A 14,002-nucleotide genomic window follows, 5' to 3' on the forward strand; every position below is an offset into this window, starting at 1 on the left:
GACCATATTTTTGAACATATTGAAAACACTTCATCACCATATTTTACCAGTAGGTTCCACTATGTTTTACTGCCATTGAGTACCCAGCTGCTTCTTTCTCTCAAACCTGCCAGAAGATTCATTATGGAGCCCTTTCTCTTAATGCTTTTGTTCCACTTCTTTCAATTATGTAATTCTTAACATATGCCATCCTACTGTTGACCTAAGGTGGTATTAAGAATTTAATGACTTAAACAAAGGAGTATTCTCTTTTCTCTTTTCATCCATTTTCTAAAATGATTACCAAGCAAGAATAGATATATTTTAGGAAGAAGGGAGAATTTGTGAAAAAATTATTATTAATTACATAAGCCAAAGTGGGGAAAACATATGACAGTTACATACAGAAGATACTCAAGGTCCGGCATCATCTCACTGTGACTGATAAACACTCAGTATAATTGGGGGAAGAAAAGAAAAAAATAGAAGTTTTCTCATGGTAGTTTTCAACTATAGAATTTTTTTAAAATTTAAGAGAGTACTATATATGTCACTAAAATCACACATATCACTGAAATCTTGATAGTTTTTTTTAAAGATTTATTTAAATAAATAAATCTCTTTGAGAAAGAAAGAAGGGGGAGAAGAAAGAAGGAGGAGGGGTGGGGGGAGGGGAGAGAGAGAGAGAGGATCCTCAAGCAAACTCTCCACTGAATGTGAAGCCCAACACAGGGCTCTATTACAGGACACTGAGATCATGAGCTAAGGTGAAACCAAGAGTTGGATGCTTAACCAACTGAGTCACCCAGAGACCCTTGATAAATTTTAATAAAATATAAAAATAATTGCAGCCAAAGAAGTAAAATCCATTCATTCCCTCACCAAATGCCCTAGAATGTCTATTATGTGTCAGAAACTGTCTTAGATATTGAGTTTAAACTGCTGAGCAAGATGGACAAAGTCCCTGCCTTATAGAACTTAGAGTATTGCTCTTTTGAATTACATATGGATTTCCATGCTTTTGTCAGCATTTAGGTTTCCATAGTTGTTGACATGTCTAAAGATGCCCGGAGTCTAAGATTTAAAGGGAATATTGGCCTACTTCCACTTTACCTATCTATGAATTTTTCAATGATCTCTTTAATCCCTCTTCCACACCAAAAGGGGTTTACTTTTGTATTGTTCTCCAGAGTATTTCTTCTGGATCTAAGATATGAGAAAAAATATGCAAAGATGAAGGAATAAGAAATGCCTAGTCATACTTACATTGAACTTAACATTAAAGTATGCTAAGTGTGTTTTCTTTGGCTTCTGCTTTAAATTTCTGATAACCAAGGCTACTGTGAAAACTTTTATGAGAAAAAAAGACCCTCCCCTTTTCTAATTCTTCAGGATAAGATTTTTTTTTATCTAAAAGGAAACTTTGAGATCTGATCTAAACACCAGTAAGGGATTTCCGATAAATTTGTGTTTAGGTTCAGTTTTGAAGTAGTACCTCCTGTGATGAAAGATTCATTACTTTTCCTTTTTTTGAACTGTTTTTGGAGTCTACTTTTTGAACAATACTCCTGCTACTGTGGGAACTATTAAGGGATTTATAGACAAATAAGCTAATAAATAAAGAAAATGATAATGGCACCACACAGTTATCCATTAGTCCCATGATATTTGCTTCTGTTATTCATAGAATGTCAAAAGAAATACCTGTCCTCAAGAAATTTTGAATCTATTTAGAGAACTGAGATATGTATGCTATAGAGGTATAAGATCCCAGATGTTTTGTGACTGTAGTGCCAATTACATAGGGTTATTATGGTCGGTTACACCTTACTGAAGACATGAAATGTAACCTGACCCTTATGGGCTACATAAGAATTAAAGTGGTAGGGACGCCTGGGTGGCTCAGCAGTTGAGCATCTGCCTTCAGCTCAGGGCATGATTCTGGAATCCTGGGATCGATCAGTCCCACATCACGCTCCCTGGGGGAGCCTGCTTCTCCCTCTGACTATCTCTTCCTCTCTCTTTGTGTCTCTCATGAATAAATAAATAAATTTTTTTTTAAAAAAAAAGAAACTGGTAGATCTTTATGAGTGAAATCATATGGTATTGGTTTTGACAGGTGCCATATTATTTCACTCATAAGTGGAATCTAAAACAAAACAAGGGGTGCCTGGATGGCTCAATCAGTTAAGCATCTGCCTTTGGCTCAGGTCATTATCCTGGGGTCCTAGGATCGAGTCCTGCATTGGGCTCCCTGCTCAGCATGGAGTCTGCTTATCTGACTCCCTCTGCCTCTGTCCCTCTGCTTATGTTCTCTCTCTCAAATAAATAAATTAAAAAATATTTGAAAAATAAAGCAAACAAAAAACAAGAAACAAACCTACAAATGAATAAACAATCAAAATGCAGAATCAGACCTATAACTACAGAGAACAAACCCATGATTACTAGAGGGGAGGAAGAGAGAGGTTGGGCAAAAGGATGAAGGACAGTAGAAGGTACAGGCTTCCAGGTATGGAATGAATAAGTCATGGGAATAAAAGGCATAGCATAGGAATATAATCAATGATTTTGTAATAGTGATGTATGGGGACAGATGGCAGTTACACTAGTGATGAACATAGCATAAGATATAAACTTGTTGAATCACTATATTGCACACTTGAAATTAATGTAACATTGTGTGTTGACTATATTCAAATAATGAACAAACAGTTAAATCTTTGAGGACAATCAAATTAGTAGAAAGAATGAGGATACATAATGTTTGTTCAAGAACAACTAGAAGAATGGTCTGGCATATGATACAGTGCCAGGGACTGGAGCATAAATTGTAGACATCAATCTATAGGGGCTATTGAACTTATACCATAAACACTAGACCACTGGTGAAAGATGTTGAAAACAGAATAATAACTATTGAATGAAAGTGATATCAAGTCTGTAAGATAAATTAGTGTAGAGCTACACTAAAGTGTGGGTTGGAGGTAATAAATCTAGGGAAATGGTAGTGTGAGTAGACATAACATATGGGTTTGAGAGGCATTAAGAGGTAAACAAACTGATGTGCTAATTTGGTAAAAGATGACTAGTCAACTGAACGTATTCAGTAAGTTTACTTGATCAACAAAGAGAAATAGAAAAACTTCAGCAAATCATTCCTTTTTTAAAAGGATTTTAAAAATGTAATAATAAGAAGAATATCATGGGACAAGAAGGATGTTAATTAACATCTCTTTAACTCCTTTCTATTTTCTTTACATTAGCTTTCTCTGACCCTTGCTTCTTAATGCAGCGAATAGGAATTGGTAAACTCTACTATGATTAACCTCCTTCTTCTCACTTTAAACTGAACATTTTATTCGAAGTGTCTCTTCCAGCCAGTACAATAAGGCAGCGAATCACACGGATGATTCTTAACATTACTGTTCAAGTGACATATACTCTGGTCTTAAAGAATCATTAATTATCCGTTCTGGAGACAGTCTTGACACTGTCTTCAAATAAGCCACTTGTATTCTAATTAATATGCGAAATGATTTCTGATCTTTGGTAAAAGCTCTATTTAAGTGGATTATACTCAGCTGCAACTCAGCCAGGTTGGGAACTACGGTGGTAGGGGCAGTGTGGCTCATTTAATCACACATAAATAAGTGATGAAGCCTCAAATGAGGCTTTAAATGGCAGTCATTTTATTTCGATCCCAAGATTTATTTTAAAACATCATGTCCTATCAACGATATTTCCAGGACTATGAGTGGAGGATAAATTTTCTAAAGTACATACTTACGTCGTATGAACAGTATACACGAGTATGCTAGAAAACATTGTCTTTCTTAGGGAATTGGAAAATAAGCATGTTCAGTTTTTAAAAGTTGAACATTTTGGTGTTGATTGAGTTGCCTCTTTTGAGAAACAGTTTTGACATATCACATATGGTGTAACCGATACTATTTGAAATAAAGAGGAAGGAATCATGTATAAATCTCTTGGAAAGTAAGTCCACAATAAATTTTAGATTAAACTGTGCATGATAATAACATGTATGATAGGCTTCTTTACATCATGGAAGTTTCATTTGTTCAAGAAAAAAACAGTTTTACTGATAATTTAAGCAAGGAAACACTTCAATTACAGAAATACTGAAAGATAATTTTCAATGATTGTTAATAAAATTTTCTTCATCATTCCTCTGTACTAAACTTTAATATATTAAAAATACCCATATTTTACCAATCAATCCCTACTTACCAAATAAATGTTTACTTTTTATAAATATAAAAGCCACATAGAGCATATGTGACCTAAGTAGTAAGTCTTAAACATAATGTACTTTATATGATAATAGCAAACATTTCCAGTATATTTGCTGTGTTAGATACTTTACATGTGTTATTTTGTTTAATCTTTACTATGTACCTGTGAGATAGGCACTATTATTACCTCTATTTCGTAGATGAGAGAATTAATGTTTTTTTTTTTTTTTGAGGGAATTAATGTTGACAGAAACTAAGAAATTACAAAGGACACACACATAATGGGAAAAGCAGAAGTAGAACCAAACCTCACTAGTCTGATTCTGGAGTTAATGCACTTAATATACTGAATTGTCTTCATTATGCTAGTGATACATTTTTCAAATTCATGTTCCACACTAATAAAGGAGTTGGGCTTAATATTCCCTTTCAATATAATAGTTAAGACATTTTGTTCTTGTCCACATTGATAGTACCACTGAGATTTAGTAACTGATTTTTTTTTAAATTTGAAAAACATAACTGATTGGCAAAATCTAAAAGACACACTAATTGGGATGTCTGGGTGACTCAGCATTTGAGTGTCTGTCTTTGGCTCAGGGTGTGATCCTGGAGTCCTGGGATCTAGTTGCACATCAGGCTTCCTGCATGGAGTCCCATATCAGGCTTCTACCTCTGCCTATGTCTCTGCCTCTCTCTCTCTGTGTCTCTTATGAATTAATAAAATCTAAAAAAAAAAAAAAAAAAAAAAAAGACACACTAATATGGCCACTAAGACAGGTGAACAAGTGAGAAGTATGTTTCTAGAAAGCAAAGTCATCTTCCAAAATCATTGGCTCATATGAACACAAAGGGTATCTTGGTCTACAACACATTCCTGTCCTTTGCCTTTTTTGTGACATCCTCCAATACATATATAGGCAAGAACCAAGTCCATTACTTGAATCTAAATATTATTTATAATAATAGAAGTTTGTCAAGGGAAATGAAAAGCTGGTGTATGTGTTTATGTGTATGTGTGTGTCTTCAGTAGGTATCTACTGAGTGTTAGAGGTTGTGCAGATTTCTGCCAACTATATCCAATGACTCTATCATCCAAAATTCAAATGTTCTCATTTAAAACTGTCTTTAAAACTTCTTCCTTTGTATGAGCCAGCATATTATAGGTTCTAAGTTCTAACTTCTGAGGTTTATAAGACATATCATTTACTAGAATGTAGTCCCAAAAGAAAATATGTTTTTCAAAGAGTCAATTGCAACATTTAAAATAGCAATTGGAAATGTTTTATTTATTTATTTGTTTATTTTTTAGTAACTTTTGAAATGAAATACCCTTTAGAGCAAATTGAATTCAGAACCCCATCTCTGACCTAGAATGAAGAATAATTTTCTTTGGTCATGTTCCCATGGAATTGGAATTTTCTCAGTGGAATCATTTAAGAGAGATTATAAAACAAACAAATAAATACACAAGGAATGAGGAATTGCCCTGTCTTATAGTATTAAACAAAATAAATTGTCCCAGAGGTATAAACAGATACAGTTATGCATATTCACTTGTATTTAGGTTCCATGGCCAAATTTTAGGGCATGAAATGTCCTTTGTTTTTGAGCTGTGTGTCTATATGTGTTTTTAACCAAACATATTATGTATATAGTTTTCTGACAATAAACAAATCTAAGTAGTAAAAAATTAAATCAAATTGGATTTTCCCACTCTTTTATCCTTGACTTCAAGAATTAAATTTGAATGTTCCTTCAGTATGTTCCTTGTTAGAAAATAAGAACATAACGAAGAAGATCTCACAAACCAGGACTCATGGTAACAGATACAAGTACATCCCAGGAGAAATGATGGGCTACAATCCATCTGGAAGGATTACGGGGTAATGGAAAACATTTATTAACCCCTGCTCTCCTTGCTTCTTTTTCCCTTTTCCTCCACAAATCTGATGGCCCCTGCCTTCAGGTTGGAGAGGAAGTTTTCATTAGAGCAAAAAATGAAATCAGGAGATTCAGCAACACCTTTTGACCAGTAGCGGAAGAAGAGTTGCAGCGAGTAGGTTAGGTGTGATAACAAAGATGTGCTTTTTGAGGTGTTTGAATAAACTCTGAGTTTCAAGATTCTCAAATTCAAAATCATCTAAAGCTCAAGTATTGACATCGACAGGTTTGCAATAAAGCCGCATTTCTTCTAACTAGCATTGTAAGTCCCTGTTTACTAAAAGAACCTTAACTTGAAATCCAGCCTTCATGAGAACCCCATCCTTCTGCCAAAAACTTGACAACCTACTAAGAAAATAGGGTTGAGTTGTGTCCTTACTAGCCTCCTCTTTCTGCTCCACCTCACCCCAACTCTGATCCTACAAGTCCTTAGGATGTGGGCTTCCAACTGTTACCAGCCAATGTGGCTGTGGAATCAGAATGGCCGTCTGACTTCCAGAATCATTGCCGCCCTTTACACCTCTTCCCTTGCTGGACTCTGCTTACTGGATCTCATGTTTCTACAAGGTAATGCTCAAGCCACACCTGAGCTTGCCCGCTCCTTTGAATAACATGAGTTAGTGCATCTCGAACTATAGTGTGCATACAAGTCACACAGGAGGGAATTATGTGTGTCCAAAGCCTGTGTGAGGACGGGGACCATGATTCTGCATGTCTAAAATGCACTCAGTTAGTAACTGTGCCACTTTCCATGGGCCAGACTAGTAACAGTAACATATTAGATTGTCAGATTGCCTCCTTCAGCTTAATATCTAATGCCTATCTCAGATGCCTCCACCCTCCCAATTCTTGGAAATGTGTAGTTGAGGACAATGACCAACCTAGGTATCAATGAATGCACTGCTTTATCATTGTTCCAAGATGCCTGCTATATCTAGCAGGAATAGGCATTGCTCTTATTGTTTTCATAATACTGCAAGACAGGGACAAAAGTTACTTTATTTATCCCTTTCTTCCTGCCAAAAGCCTCCTCCAAACTACCACACTCTCATGGGAGCAGGCTGCCACCTGTGATAAGATTGGTGACTAGAACTGGGAGTTCCCTTTTCATATGCTCCTTCATTTGTGAAAACTATAGTGAGGCTTTTCTCTAATTGCCTCACCCACCTGCACTCAGGGGAAAGAAATTGTTATTTTCACTAGTAAAGCCAAATAATCTCCCTAGGGTTGCAAAAAAGTGTATTGATAGATTGACCGCCCTGTGGGGCCACAAGTCAAGGAATGTTTAAGGCCTTCAGACCATCAGGGTCCTGCAAATCTACAGATATGGAACACAGTGTTGCTTGCTTTCCCAGACACTATAAAAGAAAGTTAGACAATTTGTTGGCTTTATGTTTTACACTGACATTCTTTTTCCACTAAAAGGGAAGCATCAGGGCACCTGGGTCGCTCAATTGGTTAAGCCTCTGACTTCAGCTTAGGTTATGATCTCATGACCTGAAATTGAGCCCCTGGGATTGAGCCCCAGGTTGAGCAGGAAGCCTGCTTCTCCTTCTCCCTCTGTCCCTCCTGTCTGCTCCTGCTCTCTCTCTCTATCCAATAATAAAATCTAGAAAGAAGAAGAAAGAAAGAAAAAGAAAAAGAAAGAAAGAAAGAAAGAAAGAAGAAAGAAAGAAAGAAAGAAAGAAAGAGAAAGAAAGAAAGAAAGAGAGAGAGAGAAAGAAAGAGAAAGAAAGAAAGAAAGAAAGAAAGAAAGAAAGAAAGAAAGAAAGAAAGAAAGAAGAAGAAAGAAAGAAAGAAAGAAAGAAAGAAAGAAAGAAAGAAAGAGAAAGAAAGAAAGAAAGAAAGAAAGAAAGAAAGAAAGAAAGAAAGAAAGAAAGAAAGAAAGAAAGAAAGAATCAGACAGTAATAGACTGAGAAAACATCAGGGAGCAGCAAGCCAAGCAATGCCCTCAGCAGCTTTTCTTGGTGTTGCACATTTCTTTTTTTTTTTTTTACCACAACAGTGGGAGAACTATTCCATAGGAAATAAAGTCTTAGCTGAAAGTTAATGCCATCTGAAGTTGGAGGATTAGCATCCATGTTTGAGAGAGGTCCCTGAGGCCACTAAGAATTTGCCCAGCTAACAGCTCTGAATTTGCAAGGGAACATGATGACAATACTGATAAAGTCTGAAACTACTTTTTAGCTTTAAAAAAATTACCCGAGACCTGAGTGGCTCAGTGGTTGATCATCTGCCTTCAGCTCAAGGCGTGATCCCAGGGTCCTAGGATCGAGTCCTAGTCCTCCTTCCTGCAAGGACCCTGATGTGGGGCATGATCCGGGAGTCCTAGGATTGAGTCCCACATCGGGCTTCCCATGGGGAGCCTTCTTCTCCCTCTGCCTATGTCTCTGCCTCTCTTTCTGGGTCTCTCATGGATAAATAAATAACATCTTTAAACATAAATAATAAAAAAAAATTTAAAAATTACTCTGTGGAAAAAATAATTTTTCTTTTTTTCGTATTTGGTTCAAAAAAGGTAAAAATGCCATTAACCATTTTTCTCCATATTAACCTTCACTAAAGTGTTCTTTCTAACATTAATCTTACTGTTTTGACTAGTTTAAATACTTAATGGTATAAAAACTTCCTATTCCAATTGTCTTCTGTAAACATGTATTTATGTATAAGTATCTTCCTACATTCTCTGATATTTCAGATGTTCTAAAACTTCAAATATGTCTTGGGCATCATTGAATATATTGATAAAGCAGTGACTAATGATATTCTCTTCTATCTGATAGCCATCTTTTGTCTCTGATCATGTATTTGGAGTTAGTGGAAGTTTGACATAACCTATCCTCAACTTTATGTTGATAAATCTAAATCATTTAGTTCATATCAATCAATCACATACTTATTAAACACGTACTGTGTGTCCTTTTATGTCAGTCACTGAGCTAGGGTAAAGGTTTTTTACTTTACTGACTGTTTTTTATTTTGCTAAAACCTATTTTCTTCACATTTCATGTCACTTTAATTTTGCTACAGTTTTCAGCTTTATTAAGGTATAATTGACAAATAACATGATAAGATGTTTAAGGTATTGAATGTGATGATCACTTTTATCATATTTTGAACACTATAGATGTAGTTACCTAGTCTTAAGTTTTTTCTCAATTATCAAGGACATCTACCCATGCCCCAGTATCTGCTGCAATTTTACTTATTATACACACACAAACCTCTTTCAATATAAAAAACTACCTCAAAATAGCATGTATATTTATGCCAATATTGTATCTTCTACTTGACATTTAGTATTAGCTTGTATCTGGCATGAATTTTCCACTTTTTATTTAATTATATATGTTTCTGTATAGTTACATCAACTGCTGTAATAAAGTAGTGTGTAGGGGTGAGTAGCTTGTATTTTTTTATAAATCAGTGTATATATGCATTTTATAGAATTGACATAAGGTGAATAAGTATGTTCACAGAATGTCTTTCTCATTAAAAATGAATTCTTTTTTTTTTTTTTTTATGATAGTCACACACACACACAGAGAGAGAGAGAGAGAGAGGCAGAGACACAGGGAGAGGGAGAAGCAGGCTCCATGCACTGGGAGCCTGATGTGGGATTCGATCCCGGGTCTCCAGGATCGCGCCCTGGGCCAAAGGCAGGCGCTAAACCACTGCGCCACCCAGGGATCCCATGAATTCCTTTTTAAGATAAAAATGCGTCAAAGAGTCCTTGCCTCCAGCTTTAGATGCACCAGCAGCATTGTTCAGCTGCTATACAGGGTGGGTAAAGTGTCAGCCATGGACTCATATCGATCATGGCTCATAATGGACTTCTTTGGGACCATTAAATTTGCATTAAATGTGCACAATAGTGTGTAACTTGCAAAGCTGTTGTACAGATTAAAATGTTGAGCAATCTGCTAAGGCCTCCTTAGAACGTTGAAAGCCCTAAGCAGTCATGATCTTGTAAAATTCATGGAATGCACCATTTGGGGGCTGCACCACTCTGGTCCTAGGGTGCTTGGGGAGTGGATCGAATATGACTTGCAGGCTGCGACCTGGAACCTGGCCTCAGTCCCACCTGTCAAACCATTACCCAGGGTAGAGCTTCAGGTGCAGATCCATCTCCCTCAGGGTTTCTCTGCCCATCCCCTCTGCACCCTACACCTTTTGATCATTTCCCCCTTGAGCTTTATTTCAATTCCCAATTTTGCTCAAGAGTTTTAGTTAACCTGAAGTTCATTGACTAATACAGCTATTCTCCAATTCATCTTTTCCAGCCCCTCAACCCATTCCTGAAAACAGGATAACCTCGGCTCTTGACAAACAGAAAAGGAATTATTGCAAAATGAGAGAAAAATGCAAATTGGTAGCAAAGGAAGCCTTTGTCAGGTTGAGAATATGTCTCTTCAACCCTGGCCTCCTTAAATCACTGCTGAAACCATTTGCTGTCACCCAGATTCCTATACTCTCTGATGGCCTCAGGTCTATGATGGCCACAGGATAACCAGGGAAACTGATTATTTCCCTGTCTTCTCAGGCCCTCCCTCCCTGCCTTTGCTAACTCATAGAATCTTCCCTCTTACATTGATTTCAGAGGCTTGGACATGAGATGTGTGCATTAAAGTTTTTGTTTTTGTTTTTTTTATTGGTCCAGTGTCTCCATTCTCCCTCTCTCCCTGCCTACCGCCTTATTTCTGCATTCCTTCCTCTGAAATTCTCATTTTAAAAAGTCATAATCAAACTGATTTTAAGTAATTTCCTATCATAGGAAACTAAAATATACAAAAATGAGGATAGTATTAAGAGACTATATAAGCCATGGCTCTACAGATAAACATTTTAAATGTTGTTTTCCCCTTACATAGAAAAAATAATTACATAGATGTAAAGACATGCTTTCCCTGTTCTCTCTACAATCTTCCCCATCCCCTTCCCTATCCAGAGCTTTAGAAAGAAAAATAATGGCTAGACATAGATAAGCCAGGCAGGTAACACAATACAAGAATTTTTGGAGGTGTTGGAAGGGGATTTCTGGCATCATAGAATTCTCAAGTATACAATCTATAAGTTTTTCTCCCACAAGGTATGGGGAGGAACCCAACACATTCAAGGGTCCCATGTCCTCATGTGCCCCTGTTTATCTGCTCATAAGTGGAAAGTATCCGAAAAGCAGAAAGGAGGAACCAACATGTATTCCTGGCATCATAATGTATAACTTTTTCAATAACTAAATTATCATTTGAGAAATGTGATTTTCAAAACAAGACTTAAAATTGAAAAAAATAATTTGGGTCTGTGAGAGTATGAAGGGTAATTGGCAGTAGAACTTAAATTACATTTTTGTGGTGTACTTTTAATCTACACAAGAAACCAGTGAAAATAACTAATGTTAGAAATAGAATCCACTTTATTATTTCAGAATCAAATACAATCATGCATATCTGAAATTAACCACACTAAATTTGAGATAGAATGAAGTGAATTTGAGTATAATGGAAAAACACTTTTACTTGAAAATTCTAAAAATATTTCATATATATATATTTTTTACATATAAGACAAGCAAACAAAAAACAAACTTTAATATATTGAACCACTTTTCATATTGATATAAAGGCTTATGTTTGTTTACTAGTTTAAATGTAAGAAAGTCTGTTTCTCTTAACCTGGATAAATGAAATCTCTAAGCCTGGAGAGTTCATAACAATGCATCACATCTGTAGTACCTGTTGCTATGGATATAGCCCCTGTCCCTGCCAGGAACTGTAAAATTGCCTCAGTCACACTGAGATATTGATCATTTGTGTAACTGATCAGTGCATATTTAATGTTTTGTAAATTATACTATTTTCATATACATGATTAGTTTAATGTAAAGATGCCTTAACTAGTTAGAATAATAGAATACTACTACTAGAATAGAATACTACTTTAGCTTTTTTCATGGTATAAAACAATTCCATCAAAAGCAACCTTCTAAGCATATAATTTTTGCTGAACTATTTATTATTCATTATGTTCTAATTTTGCTCATAGAATGGTGGTTTCAATGTATTTGCTTTATAAATGACATTTCTTTTCAAATGAGATGACATTATCCTAATGTTTGATATGTGTATGATTTGACCCACTGGTGCTGTGAATCAATAGTGTGCCCTCAATATAGTTTTGTCTGTAAAGTCTTGGACAAGTTACTTCACCTTTGAGCCTCCTTTGTAGAATAAACAAGGTAGGGATAGTAATATTACCCAATTTATAAGTCTTTTATGAGCATTAAATGAAATAATCCATGTAAGAGCTAGCCCAGTCCCTAACCCAGGGCAAAATTCAATACAGGTGTTAGCTATTAGTATATGGGAAGAATCATTGGCAATAAACTTTGTAATACTTTAAAGTAGGCCAAGTAGCAAGCCAAATCATATGAAATATTGACAGCCCTGGAATAGTTGGAGATGTCTGTTTTTATGGCCTTAAATTAGTCATCTGACTTCAGTATTTTTCCTATCACAAATCAGCTAATTTTGGCTAATTAACCACTCATTCTCAACAAAATGTTTCGGGCAACTTTATTAGTAGCACAGTCTAAATATACCAATTCCACTTCTTTTTCTTGTTATGTCTATGACTGAACTCATCATGCCTAAATGTTAGAGACACCATCAATCTTAGCATGAATTTAGCTGTGCTAAAGAAAACACAGGGTGAAAGAAGAAGAGCAGGGATGGACCTAGGTCTGCATCATGGATCTGTCTTTTCCTCTCTGTGTGACCTTGGAGACTTGCCTTTCTTAAAGGTCAGTTTACTTACCTGCACAATAAAAATAACACCTTCCTTGCTAGTTGTAACAAGAAAATGTAATGAATATGAAACTCCTTTTAATAGCAGATGCTTTATTAATTTTATTTATTACTTTTAACATTTAGGAAAGCAAAAATTCATAGTGTTTTCCTTATCCTTATTTCCTTACCCTTAATCCTAAAAATTGTAACTAATTATAATAACTAATAATAATAATTCAGCTTCAATAGTCTCTAGCTGTAATCTAATTAAGTTGAAAGAAAGACATGTAGACCTGATCTCAACCTTTCTCTGGCTGGTAAGTGGCCACATCCAGTTTCAATTCACTTTTTTTTCTTTCTATTATCCTGAAGCTGCATTTGCTGATTTCCTAAGTACTACACCTCCAGTCATATTAATTTTCTAATAGTTGCTAGGAACAGAGCATCCCCTGGGAGAACGGAAAAAGACATGTCAGAATAAGGATTATATTTCGGAGATAGTGGGTGAGTTAGCAAATATGGATAGGTCTCCCCTTAATACGATCTTATGTACTCTCTTTAGCTCCCTTGGCCCAATATTGAGAATCCTTGCTCTTACACAGAAGAAAGTTTAACAGATTACATATATTTGACTGGGAAATTGGGTAGACGAAAAGAACTGACTGAATCAGCTCTTGAAGAGCTCTCATGTCCAGAATACTATGCATTTCACAATTAGGAAAAGGGCAGCTGGGAGAGGAAGTCCAACAAAGGAAGATTATTCTTAGGATAGAGGGAAGTGGGAAACAGAATTCTCATAAAGGAGTCAGAGTATTAACTAGAAAACAGAATAATTTGATAGAAGATTATGAATGATTTAACAAATGTGAAACCACGAAGAAGAAAATACATGATCATGTACACTATAGAATGTATAGTCCAGTAATAAGTTAGAGAAGGGAAATAGACAGAAGAGTATTATATAGACAGGCTATAGTGAACCATAAGCAGGTAGCCAGTCAGTCCTTAGTAAAAAAGCTTATGATATGGGGTACCTC

This window comes from Canis lupus, chromosome 6, assembly GCF_048164855.1.
Source record: "Canis lupus baileyi chromosome 6, mCanLup2.hap1, whole genome shotgun sequence".
Classification (NCBI taxonomy): domain Eukaryota; kingdom Metazoa; phylum Chordata; class Mammalia; order Carnivora; family Canidae; genus Canis; species Canis lupus.